The sequence below is a fragment of the Artibeus jamaicensis genome, unplaced genomic scaffold, assembly GCF_021234435.1.
Source record: "Artibeus jamaicensis isolate MK-2021 breed Jamaican fruit bat unplaced genomic scaffold, CSHL_Jam_final scaffold_1964, whole genome shotgun sequence".
Lineage (NCBI taxonomy): Eukaryota > Metazoa > Chordata > Mammalia > Chiroptera > Phyllostomidae > Artibeus > Artibeus jamaicensis.
In genome coordinates, this window is record NW_026522030.1 from 42,576,815 (window position 1) to 42,604,628 (window position 27,814).

The window sequence follows — 27,814 nt, forward strand, 5'->3', positions numbered from 1 at the left end:
CCCTCCAGATGTCTCTGTACTTGACCATTCATGCTGCCCATGCCACTTCCAGGCTTATCCCCTCTCCATCCCTTTTCTTTACTCAGAGTCAGTGAGATGTGGCTTTGCAAGCTCTACACTTTGTACAAACATAAACCAATATGGATGAAAACTTCTTCTATACACTGCAGCAAAGTACAACACCTTTCTCTTTCTCTTCTCCTATTGTAACTCCCAAACATAATATTATTCTACATACCCAGCTTCTCCTACTAACCACTTAAGTAAAAGGCAAACTCTCTTTATATCAGATTCCTCACAACTCAGTTTTTCTGGAAAGCCTTACACTGATCACCTCAGGACCTGGAAAATGGACACAGAGAAATGAAAGGCTTAGAATGGGCCCACCCTTTCCCTTTGCGTTTAACCTTTTATTTTGTGAATCAGTTAATATTCAACATATCACTTAATATTCATCACCTACAACAAACATAAACAGACCCAGCCACGACTCTGCATAAACCTGCCATGCTGGAGCTTGCCAAACGTTTCAAGTCACAGTGTCAGTATCAAGTGTCAAGTGCTTGCACGGGTCGCTAAAATTCAGTAGGCACGTTTTTGGCTGTGAGAGTTAAAGAACAGTGTTACTTTAAAAGAAAGAATAGAAGCATCATCCAGACCAGGTCTGGGCAGTACCAAAGCGAGGGGAATGCATTCTACTTTAACATGCGCTACTAATTTGAGTTTAAAAAATGCAGTATATGTTTCGTATCTTAACATATTGGCTTAGAAAGTGCATATGTTTGAGAAAAAAGACATCTAATTCATTTTGCTGTCAGTTAACAGAAAAAAGATGTGGCGTTCCATTTCTCAGACCGACACATTCACTCACAAGGCGACAGAGCAGCAGGGGAATGACAGGTGATGCCTCCGCTCTGCTTATCTCAGTAGGCCTGAGAGGCTACTGGGAGGTTTTACTCCTTTAACTGCTGTTCCTTAAAAAATTAGAGAAAAAAACACTGTTTAGGGAGGCTGTGGTTTTAAAGGAAAGTGAAAGATTACTTTTCATGTACTTCTCCCCCACACCTACTCTTCACAAGAGGAATCCTTTTTAGATTTATGAATTTGCTTAAAGATAATCTAGCCCCAATTTTTAATTTTACAAATTAGGAAACAAAAGGACAGATGGAAGGCTGGTTTTAACATCTGTGCTGCTTCTCCTTCCTCTCCACGCCAGCATGTCCCCAACACAGCTCAGAGTCGGGGTGAGATGACTCAAGTTGCATCCTTCCATTCTGTGACTTTGGTCAAGTCACTTAACCTCATGGGTAAGAGAGATCACTGTCATTGCTTCCATGGTTTACATTCTACCGATATTTACAATTGACTGTGGCTAGGTTAAAAGTCCATAAGCAGGCCTCTCTCAGAGATACAACAAACTGCCTTACAAACTAACCAGAAAAAGTCAAATTTCTCTAGTATCTCTCAAGCCCACTGACTGATCCTTTATGGGACAACCCTTATTTTCTCTAGAACCTCGGCCCCTGTTCATTCTTATGGCTGATCTCAGGGTTCCTTGATGAAAGAAGTTTGTTTTATCAGCCTCTAAAATGCCACAGGAATCTCTTGAACAACAGCTACTCACATTAGAAGTCACTTTCTATGAATGTGAGCAATAAGTTTGCTAGAGAAGCCAACCTAAAATTCCTTCAGGTTTTAGCCAATATTTTACAACCTCATCTATGTTTCAAAATTAAGGTTTTGGGTATTTTTTAATGTGCTTAAAATATTGCTGGTCTTCTATATTTTCTGGCTATGTTTTTGACAATAGTGTTAAGGGTACTTTATGAGGAGAGACATTCCAGGTAACATAATTACAAATACGGGAAATTTTGCAAATTGAGACCTGTTCTCTATAAATTTCAGTTCCGATTTTGCATTCTTATCAGTAACTTCTACAGTGATCATCATATTCAATAGCTTTACACTTCTACAACAAACAACCAGAAAAGCCACCACAGTAAACTGCTAAACTCACAATTAGAAATGTGCTGAAAGTGCCAAATGGTATTTATATTGGAACAAGGAAAGCTCCCATGATCACAGAGAATTAGCTCACAGCAAACTATTTTCACTCAGCACCCGCCTTGTGCTCTGATACAAGCCCACTCCCCCCACCACCCCAAGCTTTTACCCCACTCCTTATAGGCCTCAACTCCCTGAAGGACCAAGGTGATGTGATCTCAGAGGTTATTTCTAGTCCTAACACATGCATGCAATCATGATTATAAAAGCAAGTAACTAAAATCTTCCTAACAAACAGTGAATGTGTTAATAATTTTTCATATGGCAATCATACCAACAACAACTTCAAAAATGTATAAAAGTTTATTATGTATAAAAGCTTTGTAGGATGTTGTTCATCATGCACTGTCCTCTTAATGAGGATTCCATGGGAAAATCACTGTCTTGTGTCTCATTATTAGGAACAGCCCAGCTTCACGATTTAACCTTAAGGGTACTATGATTCACACAGCTGATTATGTTCCCTTCACTGCACTGACTGCAGGAAAACTCAGAACTAGATCTCTTACTCATCTGTAACAAATAACATAGGCCCTTGTGAAATGCATTTTGGGTCCTAGCTTAACCCTTTGTTTCATTCTACTTTCCCTTCTCCTTATTTCCTCATTTACCTTTTTTCATCTTTTTCTATTATTTGTATCTTTCGAAGCTGCTTTTAACCTTTTTTGAAATAAAGAAGATATTTCGAGCTATTTTCCTTTACTGACATCAATGTGAACAGCAAAATCGTTCCCTTAGTGACTTGCATTTTTCAAACACTGTCACTATACCAACATAAAAGCTTGTCACATAAAAGCATCCAAGCACCCATTTTATGGTCTCATACATAATTTTGTGCCAAGATTTAGATCACAATTGTCATTTTTAGTATCATTATCATTACTACAATATTTTTTAATCCTTATATTTACATAGATTTGCATCCACAAACCAAAAACACTGTTTTCGATCTGCAGTTGGCTAAATTTGTAGATGTGAAACTCACGGCCATGGAGGGCTGACTGTATATTTTTAGTGAGCCTTAACATTTGTTATTTCCTTTGACCTTCTCAACAATTAGATGAGAGAGCTACAGCAAGCATTACTATGACTGTCTTCAGGCTTACAAATGAGGAAAACAAGGCTCAGAGAGATTAAATAGCTTGCCCACATTGACAAAGTTAGTAAGTTAATAGAAAGGTGCTTTTTTCTTCAAGTTATTAGCATTTTCCCCATAACCACAAAAGTTTGTCTCTCATATAGTTAACTCTTTGAAATTTTGTCCTGAGATCTCAGATGTTTTATTTAGTTGGTTCTCTAAGTAGTATCAGCCTGCTAGTCAAAACTCTATCAATTACTCTTTGGTAATGAACCTCAGCATGATGAGAACTAGACAGCCAAGACTCTGGAAAATTTTTTAACCATTAGAAAATGCATGAGTAACTTATTTCCTCCATTGGAATTCAGTGATGGCATTAAGAAAACTCATTCCTGCAACCTAACAAGAAACATAAATGCTTTAATGTGGTCTGCTAAAGTAGTCACACAGAGTAAAACTACCTCTTGAGTCAGTAGAAACTAGTAAAAGCATTCAGCAGTAGAAGATGAACTTTAGACAAGGCAGACTGAAGAAAAGATCTAACTAACTGCTTTGTGATGAGCTCACACTACTTCAACCACATCTAAGGGAAAGAATCATGAAGTTCAAATCATATTAATTTCCAAGTCATTGACATTGCTAATGTATGAGAGGGTGAAATGTTGACAACTTGAACTCTTGAGACCTTGAATAAACCCGAGTCTATTCATCCTAGAGTCATGAGTTTGGGAAGTAAGGAGAACAATGCATATGCAATTTCTCTCAACCTTAATTCCTTCTGGGAAAATGAGGAAAGAGAAGGTCAAACAACATTTTCTAATTCAACATTCTATGACTGTGTGAATACCTATCAGCGCCATCTACCCAAAATACTATTTTAACAACTAGACAGAATTTTAAAATATATTTATATAATGTGTGGGTGATGGGTAATGTTCCAACACATTTAAATCATTATTCAGGAATTTAACTATTTTCCTTTAATCAACTTCAAACATATACTGGTTTGAATTACTAATTCCTGCCCTTGAGACAATGTATTCATATGCGTCTTTTCTCAACAGATTATACATTGGATGCAAGTTAATTTTTCTTTCCAATATCATGACAATAAGAATGAACAGAAATAAGATGGTCTCTTTCTTGGTTAGTGTTTTATTCCTATTTACATAAAGCCTGCATTTTCCCCAACTAATCTATAAAACTATGAAGATAGGACCATATATATCTTAACAACTATGTGCTCAGTGCATGGCATGTCATCATTAGAATAAATATATGTTGAATAAATTTTTAAAAACCCAATGGAGTCAACTTACAGAGCTCAGGGCAATACTAGTTCTTCCTCAAGAAAAGTTAAAGGGTGCTATGCCTAAGCTCAAATTCTGAATCACAGAAATAACCATCTATACCTAAAAGGGAATTGATGGTAAGAAAGAGCTAAGCAAGGATAATGTTTCTGAAGTATAACTTTTAGAATTCTTTCCTTCAAAGCATAGAGATAGCAAGGTATTATGTGGACAGCCAAGTCCCCTTCCTCTGGCTACTCCTTATCTGTATGACCTAGGTAGTTACTTAGCTTTCCTAAACCTTGACTTCTTCCGCTGTAAAATGGGGCAGAAGTAAAAGTATTTATCTCACAGAGTTCTTAATGAGGATAAAAACACAATGGGTACAAAGTGTCTGACTTATAACATGACCTCAGTTAAGTGGTGGTTATTATTATTAATTAATTAATCTGAAGTAAATTTCTAGAATATAAACATACCAGATTTAAAGGTAATCAGAATTATTCACTCCTTCGAGGAATACAGCTGATCTTGGAGATGGGTCGTTGAAATTTGGTGAGAATGAGCATTAGGAGCATCATTGAAAGAAAAACTAAAGTCCCAGCAAATGGGAAGGAGGCCTGGCATGGGGAGAGGCCTCCAGAAGGGAAAGTCGGCAGTTCTGCCCATTTGCTCTGCTGAGCGGGGCTGGTGCAGAAGGAGGCAGTGAGGTCTGCAGCAGCTGGCAACCTTACCAAGCCCCCTATTTGTCTCTTCCTCCTTCTTTTGAGTATTCCTCTCTCAGGCAGGAGCTCTTTCATGGCCCCAGAAAAACAGGTCTGAGTATGCCACATTCCCAAAGATGGTTCTGGGTCATTTTACATTACAAAGAAAAAAAGAAGGTAGGCCCACATAATAATGGTCTTGAATAATAATATTCAAGGAAGGAATATTATATTCAAGGAATAATAATATTCAAGGAAGATATTATTATTCAATAATAATAAAAAGGAAGGTAGGCCCACATAACAACGGTCTTCAAAGAACTGTTGAAGGTTTTACAGCAGTATTTGTGGAGAAGGCAGAGACTCCGGGATTGTATTGGCCTCTTGGGTACTGGATCCCTGTATTAACCCAAACACAAAATATGGGGCAGATCAATCAAAGCTTTGGACACAAAGAATACATATAATTCTGAATGTATGCTCTGGTGTTTCTGTGTATCTTACTATTGACTAAAAGAGAGACTTGAATAAACTGCTGAAGTACCTGAAACATACCTGAAAAAGCCAGTATCTCCAAGAGTTAAGCACTGATTTATAGAAGACAAAGAAAGATCTAAGAACTCTGAAATGTATAGGGTCTTGGCATAAAGAAACACATCTGGTCTACCTGGGACTTCTACAGTACAAATGATTCTGTAAAGACAGAAGCCCACACCTATTACCATGGGATGAAATCAAAGCATGATGCCAGCTGAAGGCCAAGGAGTTCTGAACCCCCTTAAAGAAGGAAAAGAAAGGAGAAGTGATACTAATTCCACTGGGTCGCAGAACCTCCCTTCATTTCCTCATTTTGGAGGGTTGCCCATGGACCTAAGGGTTGCCATGGACTTGAACACAGGCAAAGAGGTACTGACATAAGGATGTGTATATGTCACACCTGAATTGGATCACATAACCACGAAAACCTTGTTAAGGATTCCTCTATCCATTCTCCATTCTCAAGCCAGGAGGATTATTCTCCCTGTACTTAAAAACAAAGGGCAGTGGGCAGAAGAATTAGTTATAAAATGACCTAAACCTTGTAGTGTCAAAAAACATATAAATAAAGAAAAATGTTTTAAAAACAAAAGGATAAATTATAAAGTGGTAAACAGAAGTCTTTGGTGGCAAGAAAAGGAAACTGGCCCTAGGTGGTAGATCAGTTAGTTGGAGCATTGTCCCAAAATGCCAGGGTTGCAGGTTTGATCCCCAGTCATGGCACATACAGAAATCAACCTGTGAATGAATAAATGAGTGGAACAACAAATTGATGTTTATCTCTCTCTCGCTCTCTCTCTCCATCCCTCTCTCCCTAAAAAAAAGAAATAAAGAAAAAGAAACTGTTCTCTGGGAAACAATGATGAATTTAATTGTAACATGTTGTGTTTCAAATCCTATAGGGACATTCTAGGTACAGATGACAGAGAGCATGGGGTAGCAGGAAGGGCTGAGACAGAAATGAGAACTTTTAACATAGATGTGACACAGTAAAAGCTATGAGAGTATGTGACTCTTAAGTGCGATGGTAAATTCTCTTGTGGGTGGCCAAGGACCAAGTTTCCACCAAAGTAAGTCCCAAAATATTCACCTGCAGCAAAGATCTATTTCCTATATATAAAATCATATTCATAATTAATCTGATGTATAATGTAAATGTCTAGTCTCACTAGATGACTGCTATAAATACGGGGCATCAGCAGTAAGGCAGTGCAGCATCACAGGCACCTGCCTCCAAAGTGCTTCTTAATCCCCGTGTGTGTGTGTGCTTCTGTAAGCCAACTGGCCTTCAGGTAAACACATCTTTGCTTTAAATAATCTGTGAACACAACAGTATGAAATGAAAAATAATCAGAATGATGATGTTTCACATCTACATATAGCCCAGATACAGAAATTGCTGGTGCCACCTATTGTTGAAAGCACAGAACTGAAAGACTGCTTTGGGAACTGCCTTCCATATAGCAAAACTCTGTTCTGTTATTTACAAAAATACAAAGCTCAAAATCTGCCCACCAGGAGGGCTGAATAGACAAAGTCCAGTCTACTTTAACATAAAACACACCTGCCATAGACACTAACAGCGCCTATATAATAAAGGCTTTGTTGAGTACCAAAGTTTCCAGCAATAGTTAACAATTTTAGTATCAAAAACCCATCTTTTTAATACTAATAAGGCAGCTTTAATATGAAAAGGCAGCTTTTTTATATATACTGATAAAGAATGAGCTCCAAAGTAAATTGTAAGGTGTAAAAAAACAAGGTTCAGAACAGTGCATACCATTCACTGCAATTTATTTAAAGGGGGAAAGTGCACATATATCCAGAGAAGATGTCAGCAAAGACACACAAGGAAAGAGCAACACTGGCCATCTTGAGGAGGAGGCCTGAAGAAATAGGATATAATTGGAGATCTGCTTTTACTTAACACACTCAGCATGAAAATTTTACCACGCACCCATAACCTTCAAAAGATTTTTAAGAAGCACTTCAAATCAATAAATAACAACTTTGAAAACAGATGTTGACATAAACTACTATAATGGGAAGAAAGAATTTCAAGAGATCTAACTGAGGCTGGTTACCATGAGCAGTTACCAGAGTTCAGGGTCTGGGCATAAGAGCACAACCTGCTGAAATGGCAGGAAAATTACAGTGGGTCTTTCAGGGACTTTAGAGAGGGACAGAAGTTGCTTACAGCACAACGGCACCTTCAAACCCAAAGTACTCAAGGTACATTTAAAAAGACCCTGAAGCTTGGATATTTTCTGGTTCTTTAGATTTGATTAAGGTGTGAAAAAGTAAAATATTTGCAGTTTTATTAACACTTCTTTTTTTAAATCTCTGATATAAGCAATATCTTTACTACAATATTATTTCACATTTAAAAAAAAAGAAGGGAAACCCTAAGCACTCATGAAGCTTTCTCAACTATTTCTCAACTATTTCCACATGAAAGCCATGTGGAAGTTTATACTTGAGTACACATCATATCAAATGTCACATCTCCTGAAAATTGGTTCTGGAGAATTATTTCTGTAAACTTACTTATTTCTTAATATTATTGTCCTTAACTTGAGATAATACTGATATTTGCACTGAAAGGGCAGTCATGAAATTTATTCTAAATATTGCCCAATCTACTTTGATACCAGGAAGAAAGTAAATCCCTTAATTTTTGAAGCAATTTAGCAAAAGAAAAGACAGGCAGCCAGCAATATAATAGTAACTCACATTCCTGGGGAAACAACTTTAACACAGGAAAACAAGCAAAGTGAAAATGGCACAAGTCAGATCATGGTAGCCCTATAGGTCTGAGCTCCTACACAGTTCCTCTGATCCAAATATATATTTTACACTTTAAAATTTAATTTTAAAAAGAAAATCTGTAACATACTATCAATCTCAAAGACAAGATAAATGTCCATTGATCAGAAAAGAAACTTAAATAAAGGAGTGCACACAGGACTCCCAAGCCAGAAATTGGCAGTGGTGCAGAGAGCTTGACTTGGATGAGTATGAGGGCCAGAACCACCACATGCAAGATGGAGGCAGAGCCCAGCTTACTGCTAGAAGCCAGGGACTGGGCAAGGCTTCCTTGCTCCTCTGCAAATATCCAAGCACCCACATTTGTGAAAGGAAGCTGGAAAAAATATCCAATGACCCCACTGTCTAAGTCTCCAGCTTTATGACCATCTATGGGCATAGAGAAGGAAGGAAAAAGTCTTAGGAGAGTAACCAAGTCGGATTGCCTGCTTGCTTCATGAATCTGTGATATTCCACAACTCATCACAGAGCTGGAATATATTAAACAATATAATAATTATCAAGTATGAACTGGGCCAGAGGCATCAGGTAAAGACAACAGCAAAAGCATTTAGTCAAGGAAGGAGAATGTGAAGAAACAATACAAAAAGTGAAAATCCCTCACATTAAAATATATCTTCACATTGAAATACTAAACATATAAAAGGATCTAATTCTAAGAAAGTCAAATCAAGCATCAACTTATGAATTTACTTCAACAGAAATTATTTTCATAGAAGAATTAGACAAAGAGTTTAAAATAAGTAGGTTTAGGATGATTAATCAATGAATAAAGAAGCAATATCCATTAAAAATAAGCATGAATTTATAAAAATAAAAAGCAAAATAAGAACAGGTATATATAAAAAAGAAACAAATAAAAATCTCAGAAGTGGCCTGGCTGGTGTGGCTCAGTGGATTAAGCGCTGGCCTGTGAACCAAAGGGTCACCAGTTCAATTCCCAGTCAGGGCACATGCTTGGGTTGTGGGCCAGGTCCCCAGTTGAAGCTGTGCAAGAGGCAACTGCACATTAATGTTTCTCTCCCTCTCTTTCTCCCTCCTTTCCTCTATCTCTAAAAATAAGTGAATAAAATCTTTTTTTAAATCTTGGAAATAAAAGTATACTGAAAAAATTCAATAGACAAGATAAAAATCTGTATATGACACAGTAAAAAAAATAGTGAATTAGAATACTAAGGGTATGTTATTTTAGTTCACCTAGAAGGAAGCACAAGGGGGAAAAACAATTTTTCTTTAAAATATTAAGGTTCAATTAAGAGAGTCAGAAGGTAGATTGAGAGACATTACATTCTAATAACAATTACATTCTAATAACAATTCCAGGGAAAAAAGTAATAAAGGGATTTACAAATATGCACTACTTAGAAAATCTCCCATAATAAAGGAAAGAAACAAGCCCTTATATTGAAAGCATGAACAGGATAACTAAAGATAAATCCATACTATATACACTGAGATTAAAAAAACTCATAATAAAGCAAAAGTCTTAAAATAACTACAGTTAGACGGTTAGCAAAGTCTGAAAAGCAAAATTGTGGCCAACAATGCTAAAATCTTCAAAGTACTGAAGGAAATTACTGTCAATCTAGAATTTTATGCCCAACTAAACTATCACTCAGGCAAAATGAAAATATTTTGGAACCTTCAAAGATCAAGAGTTTACCACTCAGAGATACTCACAGGAAGTACTATTAAATGGTGTTCCTACTCACAGACCTTCACTGAAAATACTATTAAAGTACACACTGCAAGTGAACCTAATGCAGGGCATGGGATTTAAAACTGGCATTTACAAAGTCAATGAAGTCTTTATGGTCAACATCATGTTCCTCTTAAAGCCCTTTCCTGTATCGTACAATAGTTGATTTTTCCCAAACAATACTTTTTTATTGAGTTATCAGAAATCAGGAGAAATAATTTCTGTAGAAACAATGTCTATAAGATTTATATGAATTTTAGTTTTAATTTACTGTTTTACAAAACAAAAATTTGTTTTAAAAATGATACAAAGTAGTCTAACTAGCACTATATCAGGTTCCTGTGCTCACTCTGCCACTAATTGTGTGACTTTAACAACTAAGTAATTTTCTGAATCCCAATGTGTTAACTAAAATCTAAATCATAATCTCTAACTTACTGGTTTGTTTGCAGGTTAATATACAAGAAATTTCCTTATCATTATACAAAGACTAACAACAGGAGGACCACTATGAAAGAACAGCTATCATCATCATCATCATCATCATTATCATTAGGGGTTACTGGAAGTACACATAATGAAGACAAAGAAGTTGAAAGATCTAGGGAAGACATCTAAAATTAAGGGACTACCTATATTATTCCTATTGTCTTTTTTCCTCCTAACAGTTCCATTTACTAAGTCATATTTAAACATTTGGCGCTAAAATGTAATTAAGTTAAACTTACCCAGCAAACTTTGGCCATTCCAAAGAGTAGACAATTAATCTTAATATATCTCCAGTAAAATCAGTGTGTTTGCAAAATGTTTATGTGTTTGGGCCAGTTTCTTTTCTACTCCAGAATATTATCAACAACTCTGTTTTCAAGACTACACATAATAGTAATACCTATATGAACACAGAAAATGATCAGCAATGACCAACTGCCTAAATTTGTACCAATAATATAAATACACAAGTGACCATTTTTGCAGAGACGGAGTATTGCGACATTATTTTCAATCTCTAAGAAAGGCAGATGAAGTGACTTCCTAATTCTCTTAGTTAACTACTGCTTCTCAGTAATAATCTCCATTCAAACATCCAGAAATTACAGCTGGCCACCATTACCACAGAATTGCCTCATCTAGATACTGGTCAGGTCTCCTCCAAAAAGGAAAGTACTGCCTGGACTGCTGTGGCTTGATTGGCTGGGCATCAACCCACAAAGTGAAAGTTCACCAGTTCAATTCCTGGTCAGAGTGCATGCCTAGACTGCGGGCTTGGTCCCCAGTTTGGGTGCATTTGAGAGGCAACAAATCAATGTTTATCTCCTCTTTCTCTCTCCCTTCTCTTCTCTCTAAAAATAAATAAATAAATAAAATCTTTTTTTTTAAGGCAAGGACTTTATAGCAGGACTGACCCCTCCTCTTCAGGTATTATCCTAAGCTTGCCAATCTTGAGGTGTCCAGAAATTCCTTCAATTTCCTCCAGCTTTGGCTAAAGGAAGCTTTGTTCAAGAATAATGAAGTCTACAGAGCTCATGGGATGTTCCAAGGAATAAAGATTCCATTCCAAGACGTTATGTAACTGCTGTGGTGCAGCTACACAAACCCTCAGACCTTCACCCTTATGGCTGAAAGACCTTTGACTAAAGTGACTTGCGTGGGTTTTCCTGCATTGTGGCTGGCGTAATTATTTCATGGTCCCTCCCAAAGAACTCTGCCTATTGGTTGCCTCCACCTTTTATATGTCTTTCCACTTCTCACTACATCTACACCACTTGTTGGAAACCGCTGACCAGAGATTACTTAGAATGTTACTTCTTACAGCTCTATGCCCAAACACTCCCACCTGCTTTCTAACCATTAGGAGGTGGGAAGCCAATCACAAGTTTAGGATCAGGGGAGAGAGATCCTTGGTCAACCTTTTCTCACTATCTCATCTACTCAATCTTTCAGAAGCAGGAATGCTGGTATACAGGACCTCACACCAGGGAATTTAGGGGAGGCCAGGATGGCAGAGTGGACTGAATATAGCTCAGGAGATGCAGTCATTTCGCTGCTGCATACTGGCTACGTCACCTACAACAAGATTTTCTAACCTCTCTGGGTCTCAATTCTCTCATCTGCAAAATCAAAAATAACAGGACATACCTCAATGCATTGCCGTGAGGATTAAATGGTAACATACATAACATGACTAGGCATAGTGCTCAATATACAGTTAATGCTAAATTAGTGGTAAGCTATTATTTAATCCAGTATTTGTGTTTATTCTTAATATTGAAAGGTTAAGTGACTTCCTCAAGGTCACACAGCTATTAAGACACAATGTCAAGGTTAGAACATAGATGTATCTGACATTAGACCAAGTCAAAGTCCAAGCTGTTAGGCACTACACATTTTGCCCCCTCACAAACACTATCTAAAACTGGAAGAATTCAAAAACCTAGCACTCCATACACTCCCTGGCATCAGTCTCACCTGCTTCAGTCAGGCAGAGGAAGATGCCCTCCATGAACTTAATAAAAATGTAATAGGGGGTCAATGACTGGGAGAAGCTGGGAAGAATCTCCTGAAATATGTGTACAGGGAAAAGACTCACATGTGTGGCACTGCTTAGAACTCAAAACAAAACTTTTATCAGCTTCTAATTTCTAACAACTTCATCTCAGTGATTCAGCCAGTCTGGAATTAAGCTCAGAATGTTTCTTGCAATGATTCAGTCCTTTTGGTAAGTGCCAAACAGAGCAGAAGAATTAATTCACCCCTAGTCACTCCTACTAGCTTTAGACTAGCACCCCTTCTAAATGGCCAACATCATCTTTTCTGTACTTCTTAGAATCAAGGTCCTCTGTGAGTGTGAAGTGTGTGAGTGTGTATGTGTGTAAAATGCACTCCATCCAAGCCACTGAAGTATTCCCAAAGCTAGAAAAATCTGTCATCTTGGATGGAAACCAAGATCATTATCATTTAATCACTTCACTGTACTTAAACATCAATAGTATCCAAGCTGTATGCTGGACTTAAACATCAATAGTATCCAAGCTGTACGCTGGTAAAAACTGATTAAAGAGAACCAAAAGAAAGAAAGAGAGGACTGAGTCAAGCTTACTCTGTAGAGAGCATCCCAGAATACTGATGAACTTCTTTTTCAGATAGCGCCAACTGACAGAGACAACAATCACCTCTAAAGAGCAAAATAACTATGGAAAAGAGATTTTGAGTATGGCTCAAGCTGCTTACTGATTAACGCTTTTGCACACAACACTCCACAGAAACCTGCATAGTCATTGTTCCTAGTAAAACAAGCCATTGTTGACAACTGCAGACAAATGATCCTTGCTGACCAAGTTCGCTGTTCTCACACAGCTTAGTAGTTGGAGCACTGCTCCCAGCCACCGCCAGGAAAACTTGATGTGGTTGTCAAAAAAAAAAAAGAGAGAGAAGAAGGAGGGAGGGAGGGAGGGAGGGAGGGAGGAAGGAAGGAGAGGAGAAGAAGGAAGGAAGGAAGGAAGGAAGGAAGGAAGGAAGGAAGGAAGGAAGGAAGGAAGGAAGGAAGGAAGGAAGGAAGGAAGGAAGGAAGGAAGGAAGGAAGGAAGGAAGGAAGGGGGAAGGAAGGAAGAGAGGGGAGGAGGGAAGAAGGAAGGAGGAAGAAAGGGAGGGAGGAAGGGAGGGAGGGAAAAGCCAAAAGAGAGAAAATCTTTTGTTTTGAAGGTGAGGAGTCTGAATGATCTCATGCACTAAATATGTTTGTGGTTTACATCAGTATGTCTCCTTCACTTATTAAAGTTGTGACTTTTTAAAATAGTTCCTGCTCCAACGAAACAATTTATAATATTAAGAATTCCCACTTTTAAGAAATATTTCCCTTTTCCACATGGGTTGGGATATGAGAGATTGCATATTTGTTGCTATGTTTAAATAGTTTCTTGTTACAGTATTTGCAAATATTGGCTGTAACAGTGAACTGTAGACACATATCTCATTTTAAGAAAACCTGGGTGGAAAACTATCTGAAAGTTCAAATAGAACAGGCTAATTTGCACCACTCAGTCAAAAAACAGCCATTTCAGGGTTACTTTCAGTGACAAGGTTCCCAGAGCATTTCATTTACTCACAGATATTACTGAGCCCCACTATGTGTGAGAGATTTTTAAGGTTCTATCACACATAGAACAAACTCAATGTATTACACTGTATTTACTCCCCACTTTTTAGGCTCCAAAATTCTTAAAATAAGACAATGTAAAGCTAAAATAAATCCTTCCATCAGAGGCTATCTAAAACTTCTGACTGACAGATGCTTTGCTTTTCTTGCTTTTGTCCACAGTAATTCGTTAAAAGTATTTTTTAAGACCAAGATTCCCTTTGGAATGACTCAGCATCACCTCAGGTGAAAATCTCTTTCATTTGCATTAAACCCAGGGAATCTGTCACACAATGTAGTTACATACACTCTTACTTCACCAGGTATAATTGTAGAAATGTTTTAGAAAGCATTTTTGCAAAGGATAGAGTCATCAAGATGCCCATTTCTTTCACTCATTCTGTTCAAAAGTAATTTTAAGGAAATAATCCAAAATAAGGGGTAATGAAATAGTATGCAAGGATGTTCACAGCAAACTATTTGTAATAGCAAAAATGCCCTTTGGAATGACATAAATATCTAACACACAACATAGTTAAATAAGTACAGTCTCTGGATATATTACACAGTCATTAAAATTATAACATGAACTAACCACTCATGGCAATTTACATTAACTGAGAAAAAATTAAAATACAAATTAAGTCCATACTACGACTACAAATATTTTTAAATATATATACAAAAACAGTAGTTTTAAGTCACAGTCAGAAGAAATCTCTACTTGCAGCTCAGTAGTGAACCTTGAGGCATGGCTAAAAACCTAGAACTGGAATCTTATCATTCTGGATTAATTACTCTTTTAAACCACAGATCCAGCTATTTTAGTGTAACAATTTAACTACCAAATTCTATTACCATTTTTTCCCTGAGATTTCACAAATGCAAATTTTGAATATGACTTAGCAAACTGCTGATTCTCACAACCCCGATTAACCCTCTCTTAAACCATGCCTTTTGTTTTGCAATATTTTCCCACTGTTTCACTTGTTTAAATTGAGAGAATAACAACTGACGAGTTCATTTCTCTCTTCCTGTTTTTGGGAACACTGGAAGCATACTTTCTTTTTTCCAGTCCTCTGCTACTTCAGTGCTTTATCCAGTCAGCGTGGGTTTTTTTTAAACACTTTATTTTAATTGTTGTTCAAGTACAGTTTTCTGTCTTTTACTCCCATCCCAGCCCACCCTCCAGTGCCCCCCTCCTTCCCATTTCCCCCCCCCCCCCCCCAGTTTTTGTCCATGTGTCCTTTATACTAGTTCCTGTAAATCCTTCCGCTTTTCCCCTGAAATTCCCTCCCCTCTCCCCTCTGGTCCCTCCCTGTCAGCCTGTTCTGTACTTCAGTGTATTTGGTTATATTTCACTTGCTTGTTTGTTTTGTTGTTTAGCTTCCTGTTAAAGGTGAGATCATATAGCATTTCTCTTTCACCACCTCAGCATAACGCTTTCCAGTTCCATCCATGCTGTTGCAAAGGGTAGGAGCTCCTTCTTTATTTCTGCTGCATAGAATTCCATTGTGTAAATGTACCATAGTTTTTTTATCCATTCATTTACTGATAGGCACATAGGTTGCTTCTAACACTTGGCTATTGTATATTGTGCTGCAATGAACATTGGGGTGCATAGGTTCTTTTGGATTGGTGTTTCAGGGTTCTTAGAATATAATCCTAGCAGTGGAACTGCTGGGTCAAAAGGCAGATCCACTTTTAGTTTTCTTAGAAAATTCCATACTGTTTCTCATAGTGGTTGTATGAGTATGCAATCCCAGCAACAGTGCACTAGGGTGGTTTTAAATAACTTTCCCTCCCTCAGTTCACTGGCCCAGTGGGTTTCACACCGGCAGGCTGAATCCCTCATATGTGCCTTTCCCTCTGTCTTTGACTGGTTACTGTCCAGATCTTGTTCCTCAGAATTTCTAACTAAGAATGTTCTAGAACAAAAATTTTTCCCCAAAATTTCCTATCGCCACCCTTTTTTCCATACCAATGAGCACAGTGTCAGAGCTAAGGTTTTAGGACCACTCCCTGAGAAAGGAACTGGGCCTTAGCCTATTTGATGTGAAGTTTATTCCACTAAGAGACAATGTGGAACAATGTGGCTAAAAGGAAGACCAAAAGGTAGAGAGGTAATCTCTTAATGGACCTCAGTATTTACTTTCCTCTATACCTAACCTCCGCCCAGAACAGACTGACACATAAGGAGAGGAAATTGTTACTTTGCTAGCAAGAGTGATATAAATGTGAATACACTCCTTTTGGTTTGAGAACAAGCCAGCCTACCCCCATGAGTTATTAATCAACTCCCATCATTCTAACATCCTTCCTGAAATATACCTAGTCCTACAAGTTTACAATTAGAAAAAAAGAGAGAAAGAAAATCAAGTGCCAAATATTACCCCACCCTGCAGTGCTGAAACCACTGTGGCTACTGAACTCAGAAGGCCTCCATTTAGCAACCAAAGAAATTTTAACTATTTACAGGCAGCACAATAAATGTTTATAGGCAGTTTTCTCTTAGTTACTGATAACAGGAAAATGAAGTGTTCTGAACAAGTGCTCTCCCTGAGTGTCATTCCTTGTGAGTCAGGCACTTTCTATCTACTGTACTGTGTGTCTCTTGACACCTTTCTACCAGAGTTGGCTTTATTTAAACCTACAAGCACTCATGTCCCGAAGCATTGTGTGAGTCAGACTTTCCCTGGGGTTCAGACATTTGAAAAGACCAGCAGAGGGAAGGACTGTAACTACTTTAACTACTGCAGCTGCAACTGCTACTGCTGTGAATTCCTCTCCATGAGGAAGCCAGTTCAAAACAAGTTAGTGGACGGTTGCTGTCTCTAGCCACAGTAGGCATAGCTTCTCTTGCTATGTGATTGGGTGAGATGAAGTTCCCATACTTCTATATCGTTGTGGGCAGACATAGGTCATGGGCACTAGGCTCTGTGCCATTCCTAGAGACTTCCAAGCCAACCCTGGTACTTCAGTCATTGATGAGAAAACATTTGTGACAACCCAACAAATGGCAGTCATTGAGATCTTGGTATCAAAATCAAGAACCAATGCACTAGTGTTTTCTTTCCTTTTATTCAATAGAACAGAAAGCTGGGCTTTGGGAGCTGTAGAGCATAGAGGACCTGCTCATCATAGGTCCCATCCCCTCCTTTTCAGAGAGCATCACTAAAATAGTGATCCATCCAGTTTCTGTGGTTCTCCATCACCTACTCCCCTTCTCTTTTTAGACTGTGTAGTAGACCGCTCTGCCTAGTTTTAGGAATTGTAGCTCTATCCCTTGTGGCTAAGATGACCTTTGGAATGCCAGCCACAGGAGACAAAGCTTGTCTCTGGTAGCAAACGCTACCTCAGTTCCTCTCCCTGTCCCCAAAGCTTGGTCAGAAGTCAATAATGGGTAAGACCCCTCACAGTGGGGGGCAACCTAAGCCAGACTCAATCACTTGGGAGACCTTCATGGAAGGACTGGGGGGGGGCTGCAACAAAGAGCAATGGACTCTGAGAGTCCATTGCAACCCCCGACTTTGACAAAGCCTGAGTCCCCATGTCCTCTGGGAGAAGGGTTTCCTAGCTCTAATCCCCTTAAGCCTGAATACCTGATGGGGAGAGGTGCAGCTCCTTGCCTTGCTAGAGCGTGTCCTGGGGGGAAATCTGGCATCACAAAGACTTGCTGATAAATCTGCGAAATCTGCTCTGCTAAGAGTGCTTTCATTCATATAATAAGGGTCCAAGAGGAAATGAGTATGTCTCCCAAAGTTTCTGCAATTCTCTTCCTGACAGACACTGACTCAGACTTTGAAGCCCTCAGATCTCTTTGTAATGTTATCTACTGTTTGATCCTTGTCGCCTTGTATTCCTGTATATTACAACCCAATAAAAGGCTATGGAAGAGGGTGCTCGGGGCCTTTTTCTCCTCCGAGAAACTGGCCACTGCTGGCCTTTGTTTCCCCAGAGAAACTGGCCACAGCCCACTCCTCCTCCCCAAACAGATCTCATCTTGTCTCGGCCATATTTACTCATTCAAGCATGTCAATGACACTGGGGGGACTCGCAGAGAAGTCGCCCCCACATGACTGTATCTAGGATATTAAATAGATTTCCACTTGACTATACCAACAGCTGATTTAAAGTACGGTGAGGCTATATGCAGGTGCAGTGGAAAAGAGGACCATGGGAATGGGCACTGCCCCCCAGTGATTGCTGGATTTCAGGGGTGTTGTCAATGGGCAACACCCGTGCTTCCCAACCCTGAATCTTCAGATCTTTTATTGGAATAAGGGGTGATAGCCCCTGTCGCATCCGTCTGCATTATGCTATTGCACTAAGTTACTCTCTTTCCTTTTAGGGGATTTTTCATGCTAAATTATTTCTGCAACCATTTAACTTGATCTTTTTTTCAATTGTAATTGCTGGATAAAACTATAATAGATAATTATATAACATATAAGTGGTGGACATATCTTTTAACTCTCTTATAATTATTTCATCACCTAAATCAGAAATTCAAACCTCTATTCCTAAGGTTTTTCCTTCAGAAAATATTTTTTAAACAGCAATAATCATAAAAAAAGATTATTATAAGGCTGGAGTTATAATTTACGTTATGCTCAAGGTTTTCCCTCCAGCAAATTTTGCTCAAATAGCAACAATTATAAACAAGGCAAGATGGTACTAATATCATTAGTAGATAACTTTTCATATAATCAGTATGCATTTTTCTTATAAGCAGAGTAAAGCAAAAATGTTAGAAAAGGTTTAACATAAAAGTTGAAACCCTGAAGGGAATAAAACAACTATCTGATACAGCCATATTCATCAAAATTTGTAAAAAAAATAGTCAGACTTCCAGCCAAGATGGAGGTGTCGGTAGACACACTGTGCCTCTCACTCAACCAAAATAAGTACAACAATTGAGAAACAAAATAACAACCAGAACTGACAGAAAACTGAACTGTATGAAAGTCCAAAAACCAATTAGTTAAAATAGACACATTCGTCCAGACCAGTAGGAGGGGTGGAGTTTACCAGCCAGGCAGAGAGGTGTGTCAGCAAAAAAAAAAGTGGTGGCTTTTGGACCCCAGGCATGCAAGGCAGCAGCTGATGGACTCAGGTGTGTAAGACTGCAGCGGGCGAACCCAGCAAGGTTGTGGATTGTGGAGGGGAGTGGCATGCAAGGCAGCTGGCAGACTGACAGTCCCACATTCAGGCGCAGATAAACCAGGCAAAACTGGGAAGCGAGACAGCGCAACCCAGGGCTCCAATTCAGGGAAATAAAGCCTCAAAACACCTATTGAAAATACCTGTGGGGGTTGAGGTGCCAGGAAAGACTCCGAGCCTCACAGGAGAATTTGTTGGAGAGACCCACAGGGTCCTAGAACATACACAAGCCCACCCACATGGGAATCAGCACCAGAACAGCCCACTTTGCTTGGGAGAAGCAGCGGAAGAGACTGAAATCTGACAGGGACCAGAGCAAACGCCACTGTTCCCTCTCTAACTCCTCCCCACATACTGCATCACAACACAGTGACTGGGTTGCCCTACCCTGGTGAACACCAAAAAAAAAAAAAAAAGGCCCAAACAGAAGAACAGATCAAAGCCCCAGAGCAAATACAACTAAGCGAACAAGAGATAACCAACCTATCAGATGCACAGTTCAAAGCACTGGTGATCAGGATGCTCACAGAACTGTTGACTTTGGTCGCAAATTAGATGAACAAATGAATGCTATGCTAAGCAAAATGAAGGAAAATGCACAGGGAACCAATAGTGATGGGAAGAAAACTGGGACTCAAATCAATGAAGTGGACTAGAAGGAAGAAAGAAACAACCAAACAGAAAAGAATGAAGAAACAAGAACTCAAAAAAATGAGGAGAGGCTTAGGAACTCTCCAGGATATCTTTAAACATCCCAACATTCAAATCACAAGGGTGCCAGACAGAGAAGAAGAAGAGCAAGAAATTGAAAACTTATTTGAAAAAATAATGAAGAAGAAATTCCCCAATCTGGCAAAGGAAATAGACTTCCAGCAAGTCCAGGAAGCTCAGAGAGTCCCAAAGAAGGTGGACCCAAGGAGGAACACACCAAGGCACATCATAATTACATTACCCAAGATTAAAATCAAGAAGAGAATCCTAGAAGCAGCAAGAGATAAGGAGACAGTCACCTACAAACGAGTTCCCATCAGACTGTCAGCTGATTTCAAGAGACCTTACAGGCAAGAAGGGGCTGGAAAGAAGTATTCCAAGTCATCAAAGGCAAGGACCTACAACCAAGATTGTTCTATCCAGCAAAGCTTTCATTTAGAATGGAAGAGCAAGTAAAGTGCTTCTCAGATAAGGTCAAATTCAAGGAGTTCTTCATCACCAAGCCCTTATTATATGAAATGTTAAAGGGACTACCTAAGAAAAAGATAAAAAAACATGTATAGTGAAATGACAGCAAACTCACAATTATTAACAACCACACCTAAAACAAAAACAAACTTAAGCAAACAACTACAACAGGAACAGAACCACAGAAATGGAGATCACATGGAGGGTTAGCAACAGGGGAGTGGGAGGAGGAGAGAGGGGGAAAAGGTGCAGAGAATAAGTAACATAAATGGTAGGTAGAAAATAGATGGGGGGGCAAGAATAGTATGGGAAATGTAGAAGCTAAAGAACTTATGACACATGGACATGAACCAAAGGGGGATGGGAGAGGGTGTGCAGGGTGGAAGGGAATGAAGGGGGGAAATGGGACAACTGTAATGGCATAATCAATAAAATATATTTTAAAAAAGAAATAGTCAAATAAAAATAATTACATTGGGGGGAAAAAAGAACTTTGTTTACCCTGAGGAAATAAATATGTGTGTATCTATTTTTTAAACTAAGTTTTTAGTGAAATTAATCATAACAGGAACATGTTGTCCTTTTCTTTCAAAATACCTGATTTCAAATGAACTTCCCCCCGACCTTTGGAAAATCCCCCTTTATAATTATGACCACACCAGAGTTTCCTTGCCCTTCTGTGCATACTCTGGAACATGAAGGTGCATCAAACTCAAGAAAAGGCAGTCCCTCTACGAGTATTCTGACTAAGCAAAAGGGAATGAGCTCCATGCCCAAGGAAAAAGATGTAGTGTCCCAAAGCAACTCACCGTCAATTTTTTTTACTTATGATTTTTAAATTTTTTAACCAAGGTCATGCTCATTGATTTTAGAGAGGGGAAGGGAGGGAGAGAGAGGCAGGGAGGGAGGGAGGAAGGGAGAGAGGCACTGATGTGAGAAACATAGGTTGTTTGTCTCCCCACATGTGCCCCAACCGGGGATTGAAGCCTCAATCTACCTATGTGCCCTGACCAAAACTCGAACCTGCAACCTACTGGTATATGGAACACAGCTCCAGCCAACTAAGCTACACTGGCCAGGGTTTTTAACTTACGTTTTAAAACACAAGGGAACTTTGCACTATACTCATAATATGCCCCCATTTGTTTAATACAAAAATAATACTGCTGTTCTTTTCCTAAGTCTTACAGTGAAATTATACCCTATGTATCTGTGGCTCTGAGTCCCTCAGTAATGAAAAGGAACTCGCAGGAGTGTCCCAGGGGTCTGAGCAGTGGGGGAAGTCCGTTTGTTGCTGTGGACACACATTCCCTACCCATTCTGGACCCCTGGGAACAATTTCCAACCTGGTCAGTTTCAGGAACATGGTATCTTACAGGCCTCCACTATAACTCGTGGCTGTTTTTCACCTTCTAATTCTAGGGCATCTCCAGGAAGTGGGAAAATGTGTGCTAACCAATCTATAGAAAACCTGCTCAGGCTTGGCCATTATCCAGGAAATCCTATACTTATTGCTCAACAACTCTCTTTCTGAGGAACAATTCTCTTTATTCAGAGCTCTATAGAAATCAAGCTGCTTCCTCTGAAGTGAAATCAAACACACAGTGACATTCCAAAGCCCCGTGCTCAACAAAACACTGATTCCTGCTACTTACGGAGCATGACCAACACATACCATGGAGCCGCCGTGGCTGAGGCAGGTTCTCTAACAACAGGGGTCCAGTGCTTCGAGACCACATACTCCTTGTCCTTCCTTTGGGGCACTCTCTAGACCCACACTGTCCAACAGATGAGCCACCGGCCACATGTGCCTAGTGAGCACTTAAATCGTGGCTACTCTAAATTAGGAAAGCACTAAATTAAATACCAGATACATAAAATTTAGCGCACAAATCAGTACAATATTTCATTAGTAAATGTTTACATTGATAACATATTAAAATATTTTAGGTATAATGTATTAAATAAACTATTATTAAAATTAATTTCACTTGTTTCTTTTTACTTCTTTAAATGTGGCTACTAAAAATTTTTAATTACATGTGTAGCTCATGTGTGTGTGTGATTTACATTATACAGCAATGGGCAAAAGTAGATTTCCAGTTGTTTGTATGGAAAAGAACACATTAATGAATATTAATACAAGAAGAAACTCTGTTTCACACACTCACAACTGTAAAGCGACTTTTGCCCCACCCTGTGTTTCTACAGGACAGTGCTGCTCTAGGTAAGCCTGGCATACGCAGAAGCCCAGCTTTGTGTCCCAGACCAGACAACTACCGTGATTAACCCTGCAACCCCTTGGTCCACATTAGACACTCAGGGTCCAGGGTCTTCAAGACCTTCTGTCTTCTAGGCCTTCCCTCTCTAGGAATTCCTCTCTTAAGAAACAACCCAATGGGGACTGATACTTCCATCTAGTTTTAGTAGCAAACCCACTTAATAATCAAGGCGAGCTCAGCAAACAGGTATGAAGGTTTTCAGATCTTGTTTAACCTGTGACACACTACAGAGTACCGGAAGGAGGAGGAAGTAACTGGAAAGGATCAGCTGGAAGAGGGATGTGGTCAAGGTGAAAAGGTATCGAACACTCAACTTTTCTTTGCCCTGCTGTCAGGTGACCTTGGCAGACAGAGCCTCGACATCCTTTCAAGTTACACCTGTGAGATTGCTTTCAGCACCTTTATCTGATCAGATTTATTTTGTTTCCAAAAGTTATGGCATGTGTGCCTGTATGTGTGTGCATTCATATGTCTATACTATATGTATATGCTACATTTTAGACACGTATTCATATTCATATTTATGTACATGCATCTACAAAGTAATATAGACATACACATTTAATATTAACACCCTTCATGGCTGATTTGAAATTGGAGATGGAAAATCTATGCTTTGTAATCTCTCTTCCTTTCTGCTTAGTAAATTTAAAGATAAAAAAATACATGAAATGATGGTTCTCTCACTTTGGGATAATTCAGCCTAGATATCGGAAGAATGATGTAATAATCACTTTTTAAATATGTTAAAGGTTATTACAGAGAGCCAGAACATCAGAGTAGATCATGAAAAGAAATCATAAATGCCTCCCTGGAAGTTTTCTTAAAATAGGGTAGGCCTTCATCTGTCTGGGATGGATTAGGTGTAATCCACCTTGAGGATGCGAGACTAAATGACTAAGTTTCTAACTAGAATGATTTTATTTACATTAGGAAGTTAATCAAAAGCTGCTCCAAACTCACGTGATGTGAGAAGATTTCCTTCATGAGGTGGAATTTAAAAGAGGGTTTTGGAATAGAGCAAGTTGATCTATCTGACTGCTGACTATTTTATGTTCCAAAGAAATATATTTCTTTCCTTTGCTGAGCACCGAGCCATTCCCTGACTACCCTCTCTCTCACTCACACACACACAGAGGCATGCACATACAACTAGAACGCCTCTTCCTAAACCCAAACCATCCTTCCTGCCCCAACTGTCTTTCCAAAGCTATCCTTTATCTTCCTAGACCACCTCAACCTACCCGCACTCTGAACCTATTTAGTGGTATACGCTGCTATACATTAAACTGAGGATGAATCTCTCTTAATCAACTCACCGGAATGACTGATGTCTTCCATTTCCTTTGTGAAATACACTGACTGTTGCCCATGGCAGAATGAATGCTCTTGGCTGGAAGCACTTTCTAATACACCAGTAAACACCAATCGAGCTGGGTATTTACCAAGAGTCATTGTGTTTGTTCCCAAACCCGTTTATGACAGACGTGTTTATGACAGTTATATGCTGTCATATTTACATACTTTAATTAAAGATTACATAAAATGAGTAGAAAAAGGAAGACAGGTTTTTTAATGAAAATTACATCAGAGTCAAAGACTGCCTCACAAATGTTTTTAAGTTCTTACTCCACATTAAAGAAGTCAATAATTTTAATTATAGAAGAGTTATGTGACACAGATGGCTGAAGTGGGAGCCAAGAAAACCCTTAATCAAAGGAAAGACCTTAATCCTACATTGAAAGACTGATAAATAAATATGCATTTAAATGTTTTAAGTTACTGTAACATGTTTAAGGGATGTATATATAGCAGCTTTATATTGATAATTTCCCACTTGAACCAAGTTTTTGTTTAATTATCTAAGCAATTACCAGTCCAGATGATTCTGGTTAATAGAAATTTTACTGCTTAGTAGGTTTGTGACCTCGGACCCCACAAAGGGTGTCACCTCTCTCAGAGAAGAGATGATCATGGCCCACAGTCCTTAGCATTCCACACAGGATTAAATGTTGTACAAAAGGAAACAGTCACACTTGCTTAGGGGATCCGAAAACCCAAATTCTGGTCCAAATTCACCACTTTCCAGCTTTTGACTCTGGGCCATTTTCAACTTTTATATCTATAACATAAGAACCACAACATCAGCCCTACTAACTTCATGGTGTTTCTTACAGAAAATAAGACAGACAGTCTTATAAATGCAGTCTGGAAAATACAAGGAGCTATATACATGTAAGGATGAAATAGTGGATGCTGAGCAGTTTTTACTAAGGGAAATGAATAAAGAGATGAGAATACATGGACCGATAAGGATGGAAATAAAGGAGCAACTCTCTAGGGCCCTGATGACATGGAGAAAGGGCTGTTTGGAAGTTAATATAATTTATTAATGCAAACCAAATGCATTGTTATTCTTCACCTTTTCCGTTCCTCTAGTTCCTCTGGGCTCCTCCATATTTTATATTTCTGTTAAAACCCTAGTCTTGCCTCATAGTTAAACGTTCCCTACTTATTAAATGCCCCCAGGATGGGGACCTCTCTTCATCTCTCAGGCACCAGAGTGTGTCAGACTGCCCTGTACTGAGCAGGACAGGCCTGAATGCAGGATTGCCACTGACCATCAGAGTAATTAAAGCTTGCAAGTTTTTTGCACTCTCACATCTTGTATTCCTTACTCAGGCACTTAATTTTCCTTTTCCAGTTTGATTTAGCCACTATAAAAAGAATAATCAGGGAAAAGGGCTATGTTTTCTAACCTCCCCTATCTGCTAGGAAAGAAACACCCACTGTAAGTACAGGCCATTTCAAATGAGTCTAAGAAGCAATAAATCCTCTTAAAATACTGCTTGCATTTTACCTGGTCAATACTGCTTTTGCTGATCAGCACTTGACATGCAGCAGCACACACAAACCACTATATGTGAAATCAGTCACTTCCTACAGGAGTAGTGGGGCCACACGGTATTCACAAGGTACGCAGATAGGAAGAGTGTTTCAAGATCTTGTTTAAGATAAAATATTTCCACAACTCCACAGGGGATCTTGTATGAACATAACTTACATGCATTCTCTCTAAGTGCCACTTTCGATTGTTTCAGGGTTTCTAATGGCTCCCACTACAACTTAAGTTTTGAGTAACTGCTGAGGAAGCCACAGCCACCACTGTACTAAGGTATTTTCCAAGCTGAGGCTACATTCAGGATCCCCACCGCTGCTAACTAAAGGCAACCTGATAGGTAATTTGCTAAGGTAAAAGGTAAGAAAGGTCTCACCCTCTTCCTCTTGTCATTTCCTAAAACAAACTTCATGGAGTCCATTGTAGAACCTATCTGGAGTTCTTCAACAGGCTCTTCAACTTCTGTTCCTTTTAACTCTTGACATAACTCTAAATTATATTTCATTTGTTTTAACGAATATCATCTGAGATAGTCTCTGTCGCTTTCCTCAGGCTTTTTTCACATCCTTTCTGCAAATGCTGACACCACAAGCAATGAAAGCAGCTTTACCATAAATAAGCCAGCTCACATTTACTTCAGTTTAAGTATAAGACAATATAGTTGTGAGAAGTTGTTAAATCATCTATTCAATACGTCTTGTCACTCAAACAGCTAAGTATCTAAACACCGTGGGTTTAAAAAAAACACCTCAACAGTGCTCTTTGCCCTGGTCTTCATGAATTCAGTGCATACCAAAACGCCATGAAAATAGCCTCTCTCTGCCATCTGGTGAGTATCTCCAGTATCCCACCAACCTTAAATCTCACAACTGCCTGGATTATCTCAATAGCTGTCTGTCCCTCTGCCAATGGTTCATCAGCCAAAACCAGCTATTTGAAGGGGACATGTCCTTAAAGCTCAAAAGACAGTTGTTCTAAAATAAACAAAAGAAAGATGAACTCAAACAAGATAATAATCTCATGGTATAAAGAAACAGAAAAATAAAGAGATATATTATTTACCTGATAAAAAGTGTATATCTAAGTATAAAATATTTAATTTTGTAATATATAAGGAAAGATCTATAAATACAAATACACACAATCATCAAATCAAATTTGAATATAATGTTCTGGGGGTTAACGGCATTATTTGGGGAGATACTGACAATTCAATAAGACATGAAACAAAACATTTAAATATTAAAATAAGTAATAGATCTGTCATTACTTAGAAAATATAATAGTACAGTGAGAAAATCCAAGATTATGAACTGAAAAACTAATTAATAAGAGAATTCAAGTGACTGCATAACAAGGTAAATTTACAAAAATCTATTACTCATTTCAACAAACACTTATTTACTATTTCTGGCATGGTCAGGTATGTGCTAGGCACTAATTTACACAGATTCAAGCTCTAGGTGTGTGGTAGATATGCAGTGACAAAGATTCCTTTCACAACAGCAACAAAATAGAAAGTGACTTTAATAAGAAATGTTAAATTCATCTAAAGAAAAACATAAATCACCTTGAAAAATACAGCATTTTTTTAAAAGACTGAATTGACAAACATGCCTTGTTACTGACTGAGAAAACTAGCAATTCTAAAGCAATTGGATAGTATATACTCCTCTTTGGGAATTGAAAAAAAATGTTCCAAAGTTCATCTGAACAGTTGGAAAAGCTAAGACATTTTTGGAATAAAAAGATTAGAAATTTTCCCAAGCCCTTAATAAAAAGGTTCTAAGGGTAAAATAATAACAGCACTGGCCAAAGATACAGAGAAGTAAGTGGAAGCAATAAGTAATCTGAGATAGAGATACTTCTTTAAAAACAGAACACCTCAGTCCAGTGAGGACAGGACAGCCAATATCTACTCAGAGTCAGGGGAAACACTGACCTCGTGGAAAAAGTCTTTTT

General features: G+C 38.6%; 1 protein-coding gene across 7 annotated transcripts in view; it reads right to left on the reverse strand.

Moving 5' to 3' along the window:
- GLIS3 (GLIS family zinc finger 3) overlaps nucleotides 1-27,814 on the reverse strand; it is a 665,074-nt gene that overhangs the window by 389,343 nt on the left and 247,917 nt on the right. Inside the window, exon 1 of one of the 7 annotated variants that reach the window (XM_037148726.2) lies at nucleotides 13,295-13,551. The exons of the other annotated variants lie outside the window; for them this stretch is intronic. The gene's annotated coding sequence lies outside the window, so the exon portion shown is untranslated. Of the gene's footprint in view, nucleotides 1-13,294; nucleotides 13,552-27,814 lie in introns of those variants that run through there. 7 annotated transcript variants of the gene reach the window in all.